The sequence below is a fragment of the Hemicordylus capensis genome, chromosome 5, assembly GCF_027244095.1.
Source record: "Hemicordylus capensis ecotype Gifberg chromosome 5, rHemCap1.1.pri, whole genome shotgun sequence".
NCBI lineage: Eukaryota > Metazoa > Chordata > Lepidosauria > Squamata > Cordylidae > Hemicordylus > Hemicordylus capensis.
The window spans coordinates 173,427,120-173,448,378 of NC_069661.1; the positions used below are offsets into that span (position 1 = coordinate 173,427,120).

The window sequence follows — 21,259 nt, forward strand, 5'->3', positions numbered from 1 at the left end:
CTTTCTACCTGATGTGCTAGTTTCTTTGTGTTTTTCTACATGCGTGATTTTTTTTTAAAAGGGGGGGCGCACATTTTAAAGAGGGGGTTTTAAAAAGAGAAATCCACACTAACATATCAGGACCAGGCTCAGCCTTAAAATATCTAAGTTGCACAAATAAAAAATAAAAAGTCCCATACATACCTGTCAGGCTTTAGCCAGTTGATAGACCAAGCATAAACAGTTGTTGCATTACTAGGTGGCAGACCAGCAATGATATAAATAGCTATTGCATTAAAGGTGGTGAAAATTACACTTTACAGCCTACTTAACATCAGGGCCTAGTTTTATTTTCTCAGGATGCTCTCATAAACAGTTCCTCATTGCTGGGTTTACTCTAAGGCATGTCACTTTTATAGCAGGAATCTCTATGTTGCCTGAGATCCCACCCATATCCCTAGGCCACTCTCCAATCTCCCCTGGCTGGGCAAGGTAATTGAGAGGGTGGTGGCTAACCAGCTCCAGGCGGTTTTGGAGGAAACTGATTATCTAGACCCATTTCAAACTGGCTTTAGAACGGGCTATGGGGTTGAGACAGCCTTGGTCAGCCTGATGGATGACCTTTACTGGGGAATCGACAGAGGGAGTATGACTCTGTTGGTCCTCTTGGATCTCTCGGCGGCGTTTGATACCATCGACCATGGTATCTTCTGGGTCGCCTGGGGGAGTTGGGAATAGGGGGCACTGCTCTGCAGTGGTTCCGTTCCTATCTCTCGGGTAGATCTCAGATGGTGGAGCTTGATGACAGTCGCTCCTCAAAGCAGGAGCTGTTATATGGAGTCTGTTAGGGCTCCATTCTGTCACCAATGCTTTTCAATATCTACATGAAACCGCTGGGTGAGGTCATCAGGAGATTTGGTGCTGGGTGTTATCAGTATGATGATGACACCCAAATCTACTTCTCCCTCCCTTCTTCAGGAAATGGCACTCATTCTCTAAATGGCTGCCTACAGGCAGTAATGGACTGGATGAGGGATAACATATTGAAGCTGAATCCAAGCAAGATGGAGGTGCTCATTGTGGGGGTTCAGAATCTGAGGGATGAGTTAGATTTTCCTGTGCTGGATGGAGTTACACTCCCCCAGAATGAGCAGGTGTGCAGCTTGGGAGTACTCCTGGACCCAGGCCTCACCCTGGTATTTCAGGTCGAGGCCACGGCCAGGAGTGCTTTCTACCAGCTTCAGCTGATTCGACAGCTGCGCCTATCCCTTGAGGAGGATGACCTCAAAACAGTGGTGCACCAGCTGGTAACCTCCCGGCTTGACTATTGCAATGCGCTCTATGTGGGGCTGCCTTTGTATGTAGTTCGGAAACTTCGATTAGTTCAGAATGCGGCAGCCAGATTGGTCTCTGGGGTAACCTGGAGAGACCATATTATGCCTATTTTTAAACAATTGCACTGGCTGCCAATATGTTTCCGGGCAAAATACAAAGTGCTGGTTATTACCTTTAAAGCCCTGAACGGCTTAGGCCCGAGTTACCTTAGAGAGCGCCTTCTTCTGCGTGATCCCCACCGCACATTAAGGTCATCTGAGGAGGTTCATCTCCAGTTACCACCAGCTCGTCTGGTGGCGACTCAGAGGCAGGCCTTCTCTATAGCTGCTCCGGGACTGTGGAATGCGCTCCCTGCGGAAATCCACAATTTGAATTCTCTATTAGCCTTCAGGAGAGCCCTTAAAACATATTTGTTTGGCCTCGCTTTCCAGGGTTTAAAATCGGTTTTAATATTCTAACCCGATTTTGGGGGTTTTAATCACTGTAATTGTTTGGTTGTTGTTTTGAAATGTTTTTGGATTGTTGGTTGTTGTATTGTTTTTGATTTGTTTTGGCTCTTTGCTGTTTTGGTGGTTTGTTTTGGTTGTGGACCGCCCTGAGCCATTTTGGAAGGGCGGTGTATAAATCAAATGAATGAATAAATAAATATATAATGGTAGCTTTTTCTCAAGAATCCAGAAAGAGGCTTTTCACCCATGAAAAAGCAATTAGTAGGTTTATTCAGACTTAAAAAAAACCCAAAACACCACCATTTCGAACCATTTGTAATATTAAAAAGGTAACAGGTATGTAGACCATTATTTACATGTTTGGATTCAAGAACACACTTCTTACAGCCCAGTATGTCACAACAATTTAAAAGCCATCAGTGTTAAGAATGACAGCAATAGTTAACAATGAAGTATCTGGGTTAGAAACACAGAAAACTATGCCGCCTACATAGAATTCTAATTTATGAATTGGACCTCCAGGCTGAAAACCTGTGAAAACTGTATCTGTTGTTACTGGTTCTTAACAACATAGTTATGTCATTAACTGCTATAGGTAACTATTTTTCTGTGAAAAGAAGGAAAATATCAAATATTGTTATATTGTATTGATTTCAGTGTTGAAGAGTTTGGGTTATTTATGTTCATATGTTAAATAAAACTTTAAAAAACAACTTAAAAGCCAAAAGTACAAATATTCTAAAAATATAACCTCCCACACTCAAGTAACCTGATTTAAATGCCAGTGTAACACCATTCTGCCCACACAATATGGAAGAGCAGGTTCCTGCTGCCAATGGACAGCTAGTCTACAGTGATATTATGGTGATTCTGAGCGATGCTTCCATTCATTCTTTGGTATGAATTCAGATGGAAGGACTTCCATAATTGCAATGCAGTCATTAACACCACTCCTCTATTATATCCACCAGTCAGAAGAGTGCTCTCCAATCAGCAGAGGTGCAGCTATGTAATTTCAGACTCTAGACCTAATGGCCTTGCTGAGGGGCCCTCCCTCGTTATGCCCTATTTACATAGGAAAATAAAATAAAAATAATTGAGGAATCAATAGATAAACAATAGATATATAAGTTGAGAGTAAAGAGCTAAACTCAATGCCAGCTAAATTCACCCTGCCCTGAATGTGTGCCCTAACCTGTATCTTGCAGGTTGCAGCCACGTGTATAGAAAGTTCTGCTGCAACATTCCAGGAGTCCAGCCCTTCAAGGCACCAAAAGGGAGTCTGTTGTAGTTCAGATGAGCTGCAGGGTGAGAACCTGACACAGCCTCTGACCTGCAGCTCACCTGAGCGCTTTCCAGATTGCACGCTACCACAGTGTCACGGCGTATCCCTTAAGTGTCCTACCATACTGCCTGTGTCTTGACTTCACAGTCCCTGCGCTGTAAGCAAGGTACCGTTCACATTTTCGATGCCTTCTTTCATGTTTTATTGCGGCGTTACAGCCCTATAGTGCCGCATCTATGTTGCAAAAAACTAGCTGTATTTGCCCATTGTAGGAGGCAATGGATTTCAACAGAGGTTTTAAATCGGCACCACAAAACGTCGCAGTTTGCTCCACTTTTTGCGGTGTAAAGCTCGCTACCTGGAAACCACCCTGGTGAACCTATGGTTGCTGCCTTTCATCCTGAATAGATCCTCGGGCAAGAAGAGGTAGGAGGAAGAAAAAAGAAGCAAGCTCTGTGGCTCGGAGTGAGGACTTTTTAAAGTGCTCTCCCTGCTCTTCCAGAGACAAGCCAGGGCTTCCCCTCACACTAGGGATGGGGCAGCAGAGAACTATGGGGGCTCTGGACTTGTGTCCAGAAGTCCAGCCTTAATGACATTGTTGCCAGTCGACACTGATAGAGGGGAAAGGATGTTTACAAGACCAACATGGCTCAATCTGATTATGTCTAGCTAAGCTAAGTCTTTATTTTGGTCTTTGACCAGCATAAATTATGTCAAAACCAGCTCTTGGAACTATAGCATGGAAGCTGTAGAGAGCCAAGGTTTTATAGCCCATTGCTATGTTTACCCAGAGGTAAGACTCACTGAATTAAATGAGAGTTCAGTAAATGGGCACAGGATAACAACATTGGTCAAGGCTGGCTCTCAGTTTGAGGGAACCCTTAGTGAGGTGACCTCTGCTTGGCCCCTCTTCTCTAGGTGGGGCTCTTCCCCTCGCCATGGTGACAGTCAAAGATTTCTTTCTTTCATTCTTGGTGGGCTGTCAGTCACAACAGCATTCTAGCGGTAGCAGCTGTCACATGTCATGTCCCCTCCCTCTCTGCAATGCTTCACATTGTGTCACAATGCTACATGGGACATGATGTGGGTATGCAGCAGCCCTTGACTAGAACATGGGTAGGCAATCTTTGAGACTCCAGCTATTGTAGTTATTGAACTACAGTATATTGTGGCTGGGGATGATGGGAGTTGTAGTTCAACAACAGCTTGAGTTCCATAAGTTGCCTACCTCCTGGACTAGAACAATTTTGCTGCTGCTGCTGGCCTTCCAAAAATGAAAGGAACTCACCTCTGTTGCCCCAATATAGGGAGGGTTTGTTTTAGGGGCATTGACATTCAAAAGGTCCCAGGTTCAATCACTGCTGTCTTCAGGTAGGGCTGGGAAAGCTGACACTACTAAACTAGATGGACAAGCATCTAAGACAGCTTTGTATGTTCATCTTCATACGATTATATTTATGCAGTGAATGAGGCTGCACATGGCTTGCCCTTCCTTGTCTTAATCTGCCATCCAGAATCCCACTCTTGTTGAGAATCTCCTAGCTCCTTTGCAGGAGGAGCTTACCCTGCCCTTTGCTATTCTAACTCTGGAAAAAACTGATGTGTAATGTACTAAAGTAAAGTTGTGCCGTCGTGTCAGTTGACTCCTGGCGACCACAGAGCCATGTGGTTTGCTTTGGTAGAATACAGGAGAGGTTTACCATTCCCATCTCCCCATCTCCCATGCAGTATGAGATGATGCCTTTCAGCATCTTCCTATATTGCAGCTGCCCGATATAGGTGTTTCCCATAGTCTGGGAAACATAGTCCCATTCTCTGGGAAACATACCAGAGGGGATTCAAGCCGGCAACCTCTTGCTCCCTAGGCAAGTTACTTCCCCACTGTGCCTACAAATGTAAAATATAATCTCATCATGCACTCACACATGTGCAGACACACAATATAAGTAGTGGATATGGGAAGTGAGACCTGATAATGCATAAGCAGCAACAGAAAGTAAAATAAGTGTAGTTCAACAACGGATCCTGGGAAGAAATTTTCCAAACGGAAATATGCCACTAAGTATCAGGGAGAAAAAGTACAGTTAACCTCTATAGTTCTACAACTAGTCAGCAGCACAGAGTACACAAAAAGCTCTCAGTATCCTTTTCCTGTGCCGCAAATCCTTCACGAGCTGACACTCCAAGTCATCAAAGACACTAATCAAGCAGAATGAATTATAGAAGGCTTGCATTGTAAAGTCAACAGAGTACTGCTGTACAGAATAAGAAATAACCTTAAAAACTTAAAACAAGATTTAGAATCCCTAGTTGAATTCAGTATTTTAAAGTGTTCGTGTTTACTTCCTTGTTAAATTGATATGTTTTCTTCTGCTAGATGTAGCAGAAATCCTCAAGCTGACTTTTGTGTCACCTTGCCCAATATAGAAATACTGTCAATGTCTTGGTTGTAGACAGGTTGCTAAAATGATAACAGATTTTGGTCACAATTCAGACAGGCCTTTCAGTGTATGCAAGCACTTAGAAGCATACTAGAGTTTCCCAGCCACCCACCCGCTGTACAACCGCTTCTTATGCTGGGTCATAGTCTGCTATAGATGTTACCCCAAATTTCAGCAGCACCTTGTTGGGCAGTATGGGGAAACAGTTGCAGAAAGAAGGGATTCAGAAACTTCATTGCATTGGCAAAAACTCAGCATGTAGCCACCTTTACTGGGGCGATTTACAGAAACGTCTGATCTGGGATACTACTGGAGCTGCCCTCATGCTGGTGGCTGGGAAAAGGGTGACCCCAATTGCAAAAACTGCTGTCAGGTGTGTAAACCTGCTTCACAGAAATGGTTCCCTGTGTGATCACAGTGCCAGGACTGCATCTGAGTCTGGGTTCAGTTAGGCCACTTTTTCTTCTTGTCTGATGCAACCTCTCCTCCTGTCCAGCAAAAGATTCTGAGTTCCGTCCTTCTAAATGTGTATATTCCACCTAACTCCCTCTCTTCCCACCATTTTCAACTTCTTATATCCAAGCCCACCATTACCGGCTGGAATTGTGGGAGGTGGCCCATCATTAAAGTGCCATGCCATCATTCATGCAGCCACAAGAACTCTATTGGAAACTGCTATGCTCAGGTAAGTTCAGGGTGATGCACCAGTGATGATAGCTGTTGGCTTAAGGACAGAGACTAGCATCCTGACTACTGAAACCTCCAAGCTTCAAGCAGCTGCAGGGATGCAGAAAGCATCCGCTCACTACTCTGTTATGTCCTGAATTATGAACGCACTTGGCTAGGGTCAGAGCACTCAAACTATATCAGAGCACTCTCCTGTGCTCTGGATGCACTCTATAGAAATGGAAACATATCTCTGCCTTAAGGGACGTGTTTCCACTTCTATAGAGTGCTTCCGGAGCACAGGAAAGTGCTCCAAGATATTCACACTCTTGTGCTCATACTTCAGAATGCAATGGAGCAGTGGGCAGGCTCTCATTGTGTCCCCACAGCTGATTGAAGTGTGGACGTTTTGGTGGTCAATACATTAGCCAGAATAGCAATTGCCTCTTAAAACTTCCTAATTATAGTCACAATCTGATCCTTCTCTACTGACTCTGCATCAAGCAACATTTCCTCCTCTTGACCTGCTTCTCTTCTTACCTCTCTGTGAAATGGTTATGGGTTTCATACACAATTATAACCAAAAGCTAGGGCCACTATGCATGTACAAAACATTTATTTGTGGATCTACAATTCACAATCTTTATCTTCATTTAAAAAAAATTTCAATGCAAGTGATGAACATACAACACATGCGTAAGAGTAACAAAGTAATCTGGAACATTTTAAAAATACATTGATTGCACAGGGGAGAAGCCGGGAGTATAAGAAAAGGTAAGCATTAACTTTGGAATAATAACTGGAACATTTCTTAATAGGCTTGGAAAGAACAATGGAAAATATTCTGCACTCACTAGTTTGTTCTTGTTTTTCTCCCCATAACAAGAAATAATGTGGGCAGCGATAAATTCATAGAGCAAAAGAAAATTATATGAACTGTAAGCAACATTTTAATAGATACACCACCAACATGTCCTCATAAACTTCAGCGGGTCACTGGGGAGACAGATCAATATAATGTATGTTATAGCTAACATCAAAAAGAATAGATATATCACAGGAAAAACTCAATCTATTAAAAAATTTAAAGCACTATCCCTACCATTGTTATTCAAGGTCTTTCTGTAAAATTGTGTTCCCTTTTTGATGTGGAAACTTTGGACTTAATCCTGCAGCCCTTAAACAATAATAAAAACTACTCTTTCAAGCAAGCACTTCATGGTTCTCTAAATTAGTATTTCATAAAGCCACATGGACACAGATTTAGAGAAGTCTCTGACCTAAGACAGAGAAAACTTAAGACACCTTTGTTTTGAAATGGAGAAAGAAAAAGGGGAAAAAGCAGGGTCAGAGAGCTTACTGTCTAAGGCAGCTTCTGGCACATAACTGGCAAAATGCCTTAGCTCACTCGTCATCATCCTTTGCAAACATGGGCTTGTTAACTCTATCCCACAACATAGGACCCAACTGAAATGTTTTACCATATACTCTTTCTCTGTGTGTGTACACCCGCATATGAAACTTAATGAAGCTGAGAATTACTGTGATTTGAAACAACCAGTTTTTATTCCTTGTTAATTTAAACACTGGCTGCATTTGGACATAACTTGAAACTGCAGTTAAACGGGACAGTGAAAGTCCGTTAAGTCCGAACGCATGCAACTGTGGTTTCAAGACAAAAGCAACCCGCAGTTTGCCTTTCCAGACTCTAATTCAAACCTTTGGTTTGTAGTAAATTTTGCTGCCCCAAATTAAGGTTTGGCAGCAGCAGCGTTATGTCTGAATGAAGATTCCAGTGTAACTGCAGTTTCGTACTGATTATGGAGAGGGCGGACCAGACCTGCCCAGGGATGCGGTAGCTCTATGCATGCTGCGGCTCTTGATGGTCACCTCTCAGCTAAAGCACCACACCCCTGCCATCCTCCCTTCTGTTCCCCAATCTGCCTGGCAACAGTGACGTATTGGGAGTTACAGACAAACATTTGTCTGTAAGAAACAAACATGTCTCATAAGAGACAAACATTTCGGGTTTTGTCAGCTTTCTGCTGCTTTCAAGGGGAACTCGGTGCCCCCCTACAAATATAGGAGAGAAGGTCAGGGATGGTGAAAAATGTGGAGGCCGTCCCAACCACAACTGCACATGTCGCACCACTTAACCCATACTGACAGCTGGCTGTACAGAACCACTGGTGGACACAGCCCACCGCTGCACAGCACTGCACCCTGACAGGGCTCCCTCTTTGGGATCACCATGCTGTCAAGAAAATCCAGATGCAGGTGTGTCCCTAACATAACAATGCCCCTACCAACACAACCTGTGCAGCCATCCCACATAGCCCCAAAATAGGTGGGCAGGACACAAAGAATGGAAGACCACTCCCCACCCAGATCACCACCCCTTTGTTCCAGCAGCTGTGCAAGTTATGTGGGTGGGCACTCCCACCCACCAACAACCCCTTGGATGTCCCAAGCAGGTGGCATGCACAGTTAAAGCTCCCATGTGGGCATGCATTAGAACACAACCACCCTGACAGCAAGAGAGGAACCCAACCACCCTGCCATGGTAGGCACAGCACCCAGCATCACAGTCACAGTGTGATGAAGATGGTCCTGAGCACCACGGATGAGGAAGCAAGGCACAGAGCCCAGCAACTGCTTGTGAGGAGGCTACAAGGTTCTTTGATGTCTCCATGAGATTTGGTGGGCTGATTCAAGGCGTTCGAAACAGCCCAGAGACATGGGGCAGCCCTGTCTTCTGCTCCCCACATCCTGCAGGCAGACTGGACAGCAGAAAGGAGGTGGGTGCTGCCAAGGTATGGCAGTACCTCAAGCTCTATGGAACACAGAGACAAGTGGGACAACAAGCTTTCCAGGGCAGCTTCAGGATTTCTCAGAGGACGTTCTACTTTCTGACAAGTGAGATAGAGCCAATGCTCCACCGGCAGGACACTGTGTGGTGCACCATGCAGTGCTAGTGCACTAGCGGCTTGCCGTAACAATTTACAAGCTGGTCTCCAACGTCAACTACCTGGCACTGAGCAACCTGTTTGTGTTTGGGACCTCCACCATCTGTGAGATAGTCAAGGAAGTGGTGGACCTGCTGGTGGAAATGTTCCTGGAGGACCTGATCCACATGGGCGACCCACAAGAGGTGATGTTGGGGTTACAGCAAAAGGGGTTTCTGAGCACCATCAGGTTTATAAATACATGTGGAAATTCTAGTGCCCCTCCCCTATCCCACAAGGAGTATTATGGGCGGAAGCACTATTACACCATGACCTGCAAGGCGTGGTAGACTCAACGGGGCAGTTCATGGATGTCTGTGCCAGAATGACATGTTATACATGAAGACTAGGTATGTGCACAAAACCGGTTTGGCTGGTTCAGTTTGAGTCTGAACTGGATTCTAACAGGACTCGGCATGTTTTTATTTATTTATCGTTAAATTTATATAACGCCTTTCATTAAAAACAATCCCAAGGCGGTTTACAAAAGTTAAAAAAATAATAATAAAAATGACAGTTAAAAGTATAAAGCTAAAAATATGACAACAAATCTGATTTAAAATATATAAGATACAAACATAAAAACTGTACACTGATAAAAACACACAGAAGCAGCAATAAAACAATCATGTAAAGGCCTGGCTAAAAAGCCAAAATTTAACAAGCTTTCTAGAAATTGTGATGGTGTCCAAGGAGCAAATGACCACTGGGAGTGCATTCCAAAGTCTCGGGGCAGCAACAGAGAAGGCCCTGTCCCACGTGCACGATAACCGAACCTCCCTCATTGTCATCACCCGAAGCAGATCCCCCTCAGATGATCTCATCAAGTGGACAGCAACCCTTGGGAGCAGGTGGTCCCTCAGGTATCCCTGGCCCAAACCGTTAAGGTTTTTAAAGGTCAAAACCAGCACCTTGAATTGGACCCAGAAACACACTGGTAACCAGTGCAGCTCTTTCAAAATAGGTCTGATATGATCACACCGGGCAGCTCCAGATAGATCCCTAGCTGCCGCATTTTGTACAAGCTGTAGTTTTGTACAAGCTGTAGGATATTCTACAAGGGCACCCCTACGTAGAGTGTGTTACAGTAATCCAGCCGTGACATGACTAAGGCATGGGTAACTGTGGCCAGATCTGCCTTCTTGAGAAAGGGACACAGCTGGTGCACTAGCCAAAGCCGTGCAAAGGCACCCCTGGCCACCATCTCCACCTCAGATTCCAAAAGCAGAGCCAGTTCCAGTAATACCTGCAAGCTGTGTACTTGCTCCTTCAAGGGGAGTGCAATCCCATTTAGAACAGGTAGAATCACCTCATCCGAATTGGCTCTCCTACTGACCAACAGTACCACCGTCTTGTCAGGATTCACTCTCAGTTTATTAGCCCACATCCAATCCATCATGGCCTCCAATCCCCGATTCAGGACATCCACTAGGATCAGGTGACAAGGAGAGATAGAGCTGAGTGTCATCTGCATACTGCTAACAACTCAGTCCAAGTCTCCAGATGACCTCTCCCAGTGATTTCATGTAGATGTTAAACAGCATGGGGGGGCAAAATCAAACCCTGTGGGACCCCACAGGCCAATGGCCACGGGGTCGAGCAGTAGTCCCCCAGCACCACCTTCTTTCTCTCTCAATAAAATAAATGAAATATTCAGTGTTTATCAAATGCAAGACTTGCAGAAGCACAAATTAACATAGTGAGGTTATTCACACAAGCAGCCCTACCCAAGCATGGGCAGTCCTTCCTGCGCCCACGCCCACGCGCCCACACAGTCCACGCTGCTCTGAGCAGTGTGGATTGTGAGGGCACGCACCAATGTGCTGAAGAAGAGATTGTTGATCATCAGGGAGAAGTTAGGTTCATCCTTGCCTTCCTCCCTGCCCATCTTCCCCGCCCCTCTCATGGTCATGTGTATGACCTTAGTGAGCTATTACCACGGAGAAGGTAACTTAGGACATTACATCAAAAGCATGGAACCAAATGTATGAATCACTCACATCTCCACAAGTCTTGCTTTTTTGTAATGTTCTCTCTCATTAGCATGTCATAGAGCTCTGTGTGGGAAAACTTTCTGCATAGGCAAAATAGGGAAGTCTTGGGCCTTTTTAACTTAAGGCCCTTGCCTCTGTAATTCTTTATCCACCAGGGATTCAGAGAGCCTTCTTGCCTTCAGACCACTTTGAACTTTACATGTTTCTTTTACACAGCATAGCACTCTGTCAACATTGCAATGTTCTACAAGGAGGCACATGTTAGACACTCAGCTGCAAGGCACTAGGTTAACTTTTCACAGCTGAAGCAGCAGATTTCCTGCAAAGTCAGACAATATAGCACTTGTATTATTTTATGTATTCTGCAATTTTGTTACGCCTAGAACAATTTGTATATATACTAAAAAATTACATTTCCAAATTTGTTTTTAAAAAATGCATCTACAGCAAAGCCAGAAGATTCCTGAAATACAGTAATGATACAATGGCAGAGGGCAGGCATTATGCAAATCTGAGGATTGAACTGAATTATTTTGACTTGAACAGAAGGCAGACTTCATTGCCATATACCATTAGAGAATACAAAGTGTCTAATGATCATTAGCTAAAACAAATGAAATGCCATCCTATAGCATTTTGAAGTATGGCTCCTATAGAAGATATCTGCTATAATGAGAGATTTTTCCTACCCCACACAAATCGACATCACACATTTGAGCATCTATCAATCTTCATCCAACAAAATTCACTTTCTTTGCCATCTTTTTTTTAAAGTTTCAAATGTTTCTTTAGCACCTCTTAAGAAGGAAAATTTGTATGAAAAATTTAAAGACCTGCAGAGAACCCTCCCCCTCTTTTAACCAAAAGGCTTGTTTTACTTGATGTTTCTTAGCCAACAGCCTTTTATCATTGCGCATATTTGCTGTTGTAAAGAGAAGAGGTTAGTTACCCATCAGCACCTTATCTTCCACTGCAAAACCTCTCAGGCAGGATGTGTGCACATTTCATGTCCTTTCACAGTGCAGTTCACTTGGAGACAAAAGCAAGAAAATTTGTTTCAGCTGAACTGTTTCCTTTTAACAGACACTTTCCAGCTGACTAAAGTTATCTTTAAAACTATAGAAGTCAAAAGGGAATTAGGAATGAGGTGTTTTTTCTTCTTCAAATAACTGTGGAGGAAAACACTTGTATATATGCATTTTAGAATAATATTAATATTTTTAGGTAATTGCACCAACATGGCCTGTCACTTCATTTTCAATATGTTGGGCTTAAAATGCTTTGATGATAAAGAATATACATGTTGTCATACTTACTAAGTACTCCTCGCTGGTCACAGTGAGCAGAGGACTAATTGGATCCGATAATTACATCCATTATTATCAGTTGCGACTAAAAATAATCTTAAATCATATACAGTGCTGCTTATGATGTGTCAGGATTCTGCTGTGCGCACCAGGGCAGATTCATCCATCTCTAAACTGGCTGCAGCAGCAGCAGCAGAGGTCCCTTCCTCTCTGGCTGCTCCTGTGGGGCCTGGTGTGGTGTTGGCAGGGCCCGACAAGCCCCAAATCAGGAACATGGCACTCTGGACATGCCTTTTGAAACTGTTGGGACACTGGGCAGCTTGGGAGCAGGCCCAGACGTTGAACTCAGGACAGGGCAGGACCAATGAGGCCAGAAGTACCCATGAAGGTGGGACATCCAAGAGGGAGAGTGGTGCTCAGTTTGTTTGGGGCTCTTTAAGGGCCAGGTCAATGATGAGGAGAAAGTAAATATGGAGGAGGGCATTTGAGGTGTTCCGGAGAGAGACTCAGCTGGAGGAGGATCTGGGTGATGCATAACCCACTCCCCAGCATACTCCCTAACCACAGAGAAACCCTCATGAGCCCAAACCAAATAGAAATAAGTGTGTGTCGTCAAGTCAGTTTTGACTCCTGGCGCCCACAGAACCCTGTGGTTTTCTTTGGTATAATACAGGAGAGGTTTACCATTGCCTCCTCCCACGTAGTATAAGTTATCCTCCTATATTGCTGCTGCCCAATATAGTACCACTGGGGATTTGAACCGGCAACCTTCTGCTTGTTAGTCAAGCATTTCCCTGCTGTGCCACTTAAGGTGATGTGGACAAGAAATAACCACCAAATATTTGTATAGGTCCTTGAAGTGAACAAATCACAAGGTGCACTGCATACATAAAAAGAGGACTTCTAATGAGAAAATCTATTATCAAAACATTTTAGAAAACCTGACCATAAGTACAAGTTCATTCCAGATACCAGATTTATATACAACTATATAAACTGGCTACAGAGCCAGCATGGTTTAGAGCCAGTGTGCAGAGCCAGCGTGGTGTAGTGGTTAGTGCTGGACTAGGACCGGGGAGACACGAGTTCAAATCCCCATCCAGCCTTGAAACTAGCTGGGTGACTCTGGACCAGTCACTTCTCTCTCAGCCTAACCTACTTCACAGGGTTGTTGTGAAAGCGAAACTCAAGTATGTAGTACACCGCTCTGGGCTCCTTGGAGAAAGAGCGGGATATAAATGTAAAAAAATAATAACAACTAATAAATACAGGTGCAATAAAAGTCTGCATTTGCCTACCACCAGTACATTTCATTATTTTTTTTTAACTGTGGTTTTAGTTTTAGTTTAGTTTGAACACACTAGAAATGCAGACTAGAAATGATTAAGTACATTTATGATAGATCATTGACCAAAGCATTGATGGCCAATGGTATCCCATTTTTTATTTTATTACTATTATTATTTTAGGAATATTTCATAGAATAATATATTTTTAGAGCTGAAAGGGACCTTGGAGCCCTGCTCAGAGCCCAAACAAATACAGCACCTTTGTCAAACTGATAAGATATTAATAGTTTTATCTTATGACTATTAGTTTATGTAACATATGTTTTAAATACAGTGGTCCCTCGACTTACAAACTACTCGACATAAGTATTTTTCGAGTTACAAACGGCAGTTTTAGATCCGGTTTTAGATGCGGTTTTTTCGACTTACAAATTTTTAGATGGGGTTTCCTCGACTTACAAATTTTACATGCGGTTTCCTTGACTTGCCTGCCTGTTTACTGCCTGTTTATTCTTGAAAAGAAATGTTCCTGTGCAGTTTGCAAGCCTTACTGGGGGTCTGGGTCTTTTTTCTAGGCTCCAGAACGCATTAATCCGTTCCCAATGCATTCCTATGGGAAACCGCTTTTTGACTTACGAATTTTTCGACTTACAAATGTGCATTCGGAACGGATTAATTTCGTAAGTAGAGGGACCACTGTATAGCATTCCATATTAAGCTGGTACCTGACTGTAATAAAGTGATTTGAGTTAACTTGATCTGAGCATCTCTGTCAGATGACTGTCAGCCTGTACTTGAGTACCTCCAGTGAAGAAGAGTGTACCACTGCATGAAGCACACTGCTCTATGGTCGAATAGCACATAACAGTTTGGAAATTCCACCGAATGCCTGGGCTGAATTGGCTTCCTTTTAACTTAAAACTATTGGTTCTAGTCCTGCCCTCAGGAGAAACAGAGATAAGTCCACTCCTCCATTTGTGTGCTAGCCTTTCAGAAGTTTGAAGACAGCAATCATCTCTCCTCTTTGTCTTTTCTTCTTCAAGCTAAACATACAACAGCTCTTTAAGCAGCTCCTTGTAGAATTTGGTTTCCAGACCCTGCACCATCTTTGTTGCCCTCCTCTGAGCCTGTTCTAGTTTATCAGTGTCCTTCTTAAAATGTGGTGCTCAGAACTGGACACTTTATTCCAAGTGAGGTCTGTCCAGAACAAAATAGAGTGGCACAATTACTACTTGCAATCTAAACACTATGCTTCTATTAATACAGCCCAAGACTGCATTGGCTTTTTAAAATGGTGTATCACATTGCTTGCTCATGTTCATCTTTTGGTTCACTACGACACTTAATGCTCTTCACATATACTGCTGCCAAGCCAAGTCTCCACCATCCTATGCATGTGCATTTGATTTCTTTTCCTAAATTAACTTAAATACAGGACTTTACGTTTGTCTTTGGTGAACTTCATCTTATTGGTTTTCTCGCAATGTTTAAGCCTGTCCAGATAAAATCAGATCCAAACCTCTCTTCTAAGGTGCCATCCTCTCTACTCCTGCTTAAATGTCATATATGAAAAGTTGAACAGTCATAGCGTTGAACAAGCGACAGCTCAGTATAAACAGATGTGGTCATGTGAGTATACAACCAAATATTTAAGTACTGTGGTACTCAAATAAGAGTATTTGAAAAAACAACTTCAGAGGTTCTTAATACCTTATTGTCATGCAAAGCACACCTAAGGCAGAAAGTTTTCATTTGTTTTTAGTGTGTCCTTTGATATGGGGATTTTGGCTTGAGGTTCTGGACTATGTAAAAGAAATTACTAGATATGATGTTACAAAGATCCAAAAGTGCTTTCATTTTTGAAAGGATATTTGAAGGAAGAGATCATGACAGAATATCTGGAACTGCTATTCTGTTGATTATCAGCAGCTAGATTATGACTCACCTTCCATTAGAAACGTTCACATGGTCCATCATTATTAGACTAGTATAGCCACCTAATGGCACAGTGGGGTAGTAAGTTGCCTAGGGAGCAAGTGGTTGCTGGTTCGAATCCCCACTGGTATGTTTCCCAGACTATGGGAAGTACCTATATCGGGCAGCAGCGATATAGGAAGATGCTGAAAGGCATCATCTCATACTGCACGGAAGATGACAATGGTAAACCCCTCCTGTATTCTACCAAAGAAAACCACATGGCTCTGTGGTCGCCAGGAGCTAACACCGACTCAACAGCACAACTTTACTTTTATTGACATGTTTGGGATGTTACGTTGCTTACTAAATTGACTTATTTTAGAAGTGCAAAAGAAAATGATGATGTTAAGAGAGAACACATTTATTAAGAGATTGATCTGTTTCTTGCCCATTGGAATATGAAATTTGGTGATAATTTTTGTCCATATTCTTTGTTTTTACTTGTATAATTCTCTGTGTTTTTTGGTTTATATAATAAAAAGTATAATTTTTTTTAAAAAAATGTTGAGCAGCAAAGGGCCCAAGAAAGAGCTCTGTAAACACCCCACTCCTACCAGCTGGTCACAGAGCCGTAAATGAGCACCCATTGCATTCCCATGATCTACTAAACTAGTTACTCCCTAAAATGGGGGGATATAATTTGTTTGCCATGACTTGTTCTTAACAAACCCATGAGGCTCCCACTAATCACCCCCAAATTCTTTTCTAAATTCTCATAGACTGACTACTTAATCTGTTCTAGGATCTTGCCAGGTATCAACGTCTGTAGTTTCCCATCTCCTTCTCCCCCGCCCCACCACTCTTTTTCAAAATAAGAACATTTGTTCATCTCCAGTCTTCTGGTACCTCACCCATTCTCCAGGAGTTCTCAAATATAACAGACAGTTAATCTAATAACACTGTACTAAAACATCCTGGTATCTAGCAGAAACTTAAGGGTGTAGCTCACAATAGGTCCAGTGGTGTAACTAGGGGTGAAGTCCGATAGTTTTTGGTGGGGATGGAGCCTATCTGCCAGGATTGGTTGTGGAACCCAGCATTTTGTGTGTGTGTGTGTGTGTGGTGGTGGTGGTGGTATTCCAGGACATAATTCAGTTCAGACTTTCTTGATATACCTATGCTGACAGCTTTGAAACAAAAATGTCCAAAGAATGAAAAAAATGGTGTTGAGCCTTGCTTTTATGGCAACTGACGCAAAAGCAAAAATAAGTCCAGCTCATTTTATCCTGCTCTCACGACAAGCTTCCTTCCTGTAGCTTAAGTGATACAGTAATAAAAATTAGAGTTTGTGTAATTAAGGGTGAAGACAGATGTTACATTTATAGAGGATCAGAATTGGTAAAGATTGGAATTGCAGGCCCTTCTCCCAGTGCCTTTACCTTCTGAAATGAGATGGGTGGCCTTTTCAGTTGTCCCAGTGGTGGGGCACTCCCTTCAAGTAGACTCACCTTGGACCTTATGTCTTTTTGTGTGTGCCAGCTAAAGACCCTTTTTCTGGGCTTTTAAAAACATCACCAGAGTTTTCTTATTTTTCAGATTATGTTGGTTTTATTGTTCTTATTGCTTTTATTGTTGAACCAAGCCTACATCCAAATGTGGAACAGCAGGCTGCGTCCCCTGCATTTACATGTAACACAAATGCATGTCCCCTTTCCACCACTCTCCCATCCAAATTCAGACATAATGTACATTGTTATCTCTGCAATCAGTGAGACTGTAGAAAGGCGGGGGAACTGGCTATATGGGCTTCCTTCTTGATTGAAGGACAGCCTGCACAACCAATCACACCTGAGGAGCTTCCTCCCTCAACTCCAGTTTCAGGGGACACAGCTTGCTGTTCCACATTTGGATGTACTGAAAGCTTGGTCCAACCTTGGGTTGTAATTACAAACTTACTATAACCCAAGGGTTCAGATTGGAGTTCTGAACCCTCAGTTTCATTGCTGCGTCAATGAAACTGAGTTGCATTGCCCACATTCAGACGTAATGTCCACCCAACAACTGTGGTTCCATGTTAGGTGCAAGTGTGGCCAGGGTTTGAGATTGGTATGCTATCTGTTATATAAACTGCAGTTACAGATCATGCTGAGGGGTGAAGCATCTGCTGCAGTTTTGGTTATAATCAGGCCAAGTTTTAAGTTGCTGTCAACAAACTGTTCTCCATGAGTCTCCTCCTACTGTGACAGATCCCAAGAAAGTTGCTTCACCACCTGCACATGAAGGCTATGGGAGAAGAAGTGATCTCAGGGATCAGCAGTTGACCCTTCTGAGGGCCCTGGACTCTTAGCAGCTGCCCAACAATGCCATCCTCTAATGTTACATGCACCTTTGGCCTAAGGTTTAAAGTTTACAAAAAGAGATCCATATCACTCAGGAGGCGAAGTCTTCTAATGAAAAATGCATCGCAAAAACACCAAAAGAAAGAACATAGTGTAGAAGTTATTTATTCTGTTGAAGATCATCACAAAGAATCGTTTCTTCCCAGCTGTTTCCCTCTGAACAACACTATATTGTAGCACAAGTGTGGGAATACATGAACCTGTACCTAAATGAATATATGAAGCTGTACCTAAATCCATTGTTAGGTACAAAATCTGTAAAATAGAAAGGGATCAGAGAAAGCTGAAGAACAGTTCTTCCACTTTGCACTAGCTAGAAAAAGAAGGCGATGTACATCATGCAAAGTGAAGCATTGCCCTTATTTTCCTGAACTCTCTGAAGTGGCAGAAATGACTGTGGGCAATCTTCCTCAGCCTTTCCAGCTTTCTGTTGGATTCGTTTATATCCACACAACCCACATTAAGGTTCACTAGCTGTATACAGCAATCAAGGACATGGCTTGGTAACCACTCTGGGACCAAATATAAAAATATTATCTTAGTTATCTGTTGCTATATGAACATTGAGAACATCAAGAGCAGAACTAGAAAATTACTCAAAAGGCTAAAACTCCTTCCCACCCTGCTGTGCCTCTGTCATATTTTGGCAGAAAAGAATGGCATATTCAACCATCCTGCACATACTGAAGTCAGTGAACCTTTCTTTCAAAAAGGAACAACATGAAGAACTCTGTTTTGGGGATATATTAGTGTGGACATGTAGATTTTAAAAAACACTGCTACAGAAAGTTATTGCAACTTTCTGTAGGTGTGTGTGTGTGTGTGTGTGTGTGTTTTATTTGGAATCTCTTGAGTATTTCACCTAAATTAAAAGTATTTCACCTGAATTAAAATGGAGTGATTCCACTAATGATTTCATAGTATAAAACTATTGATGACTTCAGCATGAATAATATCCAGACACAGTGACAGAGACCAGCAGTACCAGACAAACTGAAAAAGAAGTAACTTTAGGTGGGCGAGGAGGGAGTGTTGTATAAACTTCTCTCTTGAAAGATTGCATACCCGAAATATTAAATGTAACTAGTGCAAACAAAAAACACTTACATTGCATCACACATACACACACACACACACCCCAATACAGAGGGAACTTCACACTAGAGATGTGCACAAATGGTCTGGGGCAGCCAGCAGCAGAGCAGGGAGCAGCTGTCTTATAAAGTAGGTAAGGAGCTCTTTACCTGCTCGTCCCTGCCCCACTGCGGTGCCCGCTCTCCAAACTGCCATGTGGGGGCTGCTGTGCTATCCCCTGCAGCCTCTGTGTTGTGTTGACATGCACATGGCCAGTGCGCATGTGCATCAGCCATGTGCATACCAGCACTACACAGATGCTGCAGGGAACAGCACCAGAGCCCACACTGCTGTTTGTAAAGTGGGTGCCGCTGGTGGAAGAGTGGCAGGGTGGGGATCAGCAGATAAGGAGCTCCTTACCTTCTTTTAAGGGAATCACTCCCCGCCCCACTGAGCCGGCTCAAACACCAGTGCCTGAGTCATTTTGGCACTCCCCAGAGGAGGTGCCAAACCAGCTTGTGAACATCTCTATTTCACATAGACATAGACATAGACATAGACATACAACAGGCCCCATCATGAACTGAAACCAGAAAACAACCTGCTCCTTGTCAGCCACCATGTTGTACTCTTCAGATTTTCTTTTGTAAAGAAGGCATCGTGTTGTCTCTTTGAATGTTCAGCCTACTCAAAAAGGTAGTCTTTCCTCACAGTGTAGCTTAATGTTCTTACACAAGCAGGGGCATATCTAGGGTGGAGCAGGCAGGGCACGTGCCCCGGGCGCCACTTGAAGGGGGCGCCATTCTTAAAAATTAAAAAAAAAAATTAAATGGCTGCTGAAAACAAAATGGCCACCGTACATGCTCAAATGGCCTTTGTGAGGCCCTAGGCCATGCCAGGCCTTGCAGAGGCCATTTGAGCATGCACGGTGGCCATTTTGCTTTCAGCGGCCATTTTTAAAAAAAAAAACAATTATTTTACAAAATGGCCACTGCACATGCTCAAATGGTCCCTGCGAGGCCCTAGAGGTCAGCGGGGAGAGGGAGAACCTTTGCAGTCCCCACACACATGGCCTTTAGGAAGTCCCCCCAAAGGGGCTACAGGTAGCGCTTATATATATATATGTAATATAAGTCACTGTACACATATTTAGTTTGGCACTAAGTACAGAGAATCAGGGCTTGTGAATACTGGCTGAAGCTTATGAGCTAGGATTGTATTCATTTGCTCTTACTTTGCTTCTTGTGATAAGTGAGTTAAATGTGATGTCTTAATCATATGGCTATTAATGGTGAGTTTGTCTTTGAATCAGTGTGAAATCCTTAGTATTAAGGCCCACTGGGAGTTTCTTGCTCCCTTTCTCTCATTTTAACTGTCTTTCTGAAAGACTAGAATATATTCCAAGTAGTGACACAGTTTACTCTGCATATTTTCAGAGTATCTGGGAAAAGGCAAATTCTCAATTTATTTTTAAGCTTATGTAATAGCTATGCTACAATGCATAGTAGAGAATTAGACAGGCACTTCTGTTTAGTTTTCCAAGTACACCTCCACATAGTATTTGAATATTTCATGAGCCCCAGCATACTGAAATTCATAGTTTTCCAGCATTTTTTGGTCTGGCTACATCCACTGCTAAATAGTTTTTGAAATATTAAAAGATTAACAAGCTTGACTTGTATTTTTCAGCTGATATTATGGTAAAGCTATCTGAAAGATGGGTGTCAGATGTTTGGACAGGGGGCACAATTTCAGTGCTTGCCCTAGGCGCTATTTTCCCTAGATATGGCTCTGTACACAAGGCAACTCTTAATGGGACTGCATGTAAATCCAAGGCTACCCTTACCAAAGTCCAATTACACTGAGCCTTCAGTCTGAATTGCTGCCCATTGGTGCCATGTTGGACAAGCACCACTGCAGGTTGTACAGCAACCATGGTGGCTTCTGAGGTCAGCGTGAGCTGTTCCAGGGGACAGTGTGCCTGAGTACTGCTGGACAGTTTCTACATGTGATTTAGTTCTAGGTTGCTGAACAGACCCAACTGTGGTAGAGTCATGCCATTAGAGAAGGAAGGATGGGACTTGAATGGCACTTGTGCTTATGAAAGCTCCTAGAACAA

The 21,259-nt window shown here is 43.1% G+C and overlaps 1 long non-coding RNA gene across 2 annotated transcripts in view; it reads left to right on the forward strand.

Annotated features, from left to right (window-relative positions):
- LOC128328004 (uncharacterized) overlaps nt 1–18,817 on the forward strand; it is a 33,219-nt gene extending 14,402 nt beyond the window's left edge. The window contains exons 4-5 of one of the 2 annotated variants that reach the window (XR_008308941.1): nt 3,321–3,474; nt 17,914–18,817. This is a non-coding gene — a long non-coding RNA (uncharacterized LOC128328004). Of the gene's footprint in view, nt 1–2,971; nt 3,132–3,320; nt 3,475–17,913 lie in introns of those variants that run through there. The other variant, XR_008308942.1, reaches the window with a different exon arrangement.
- The last annotated feature ends 2,442 nt before the right edge of the window (nt 18,818–21,259 follow it).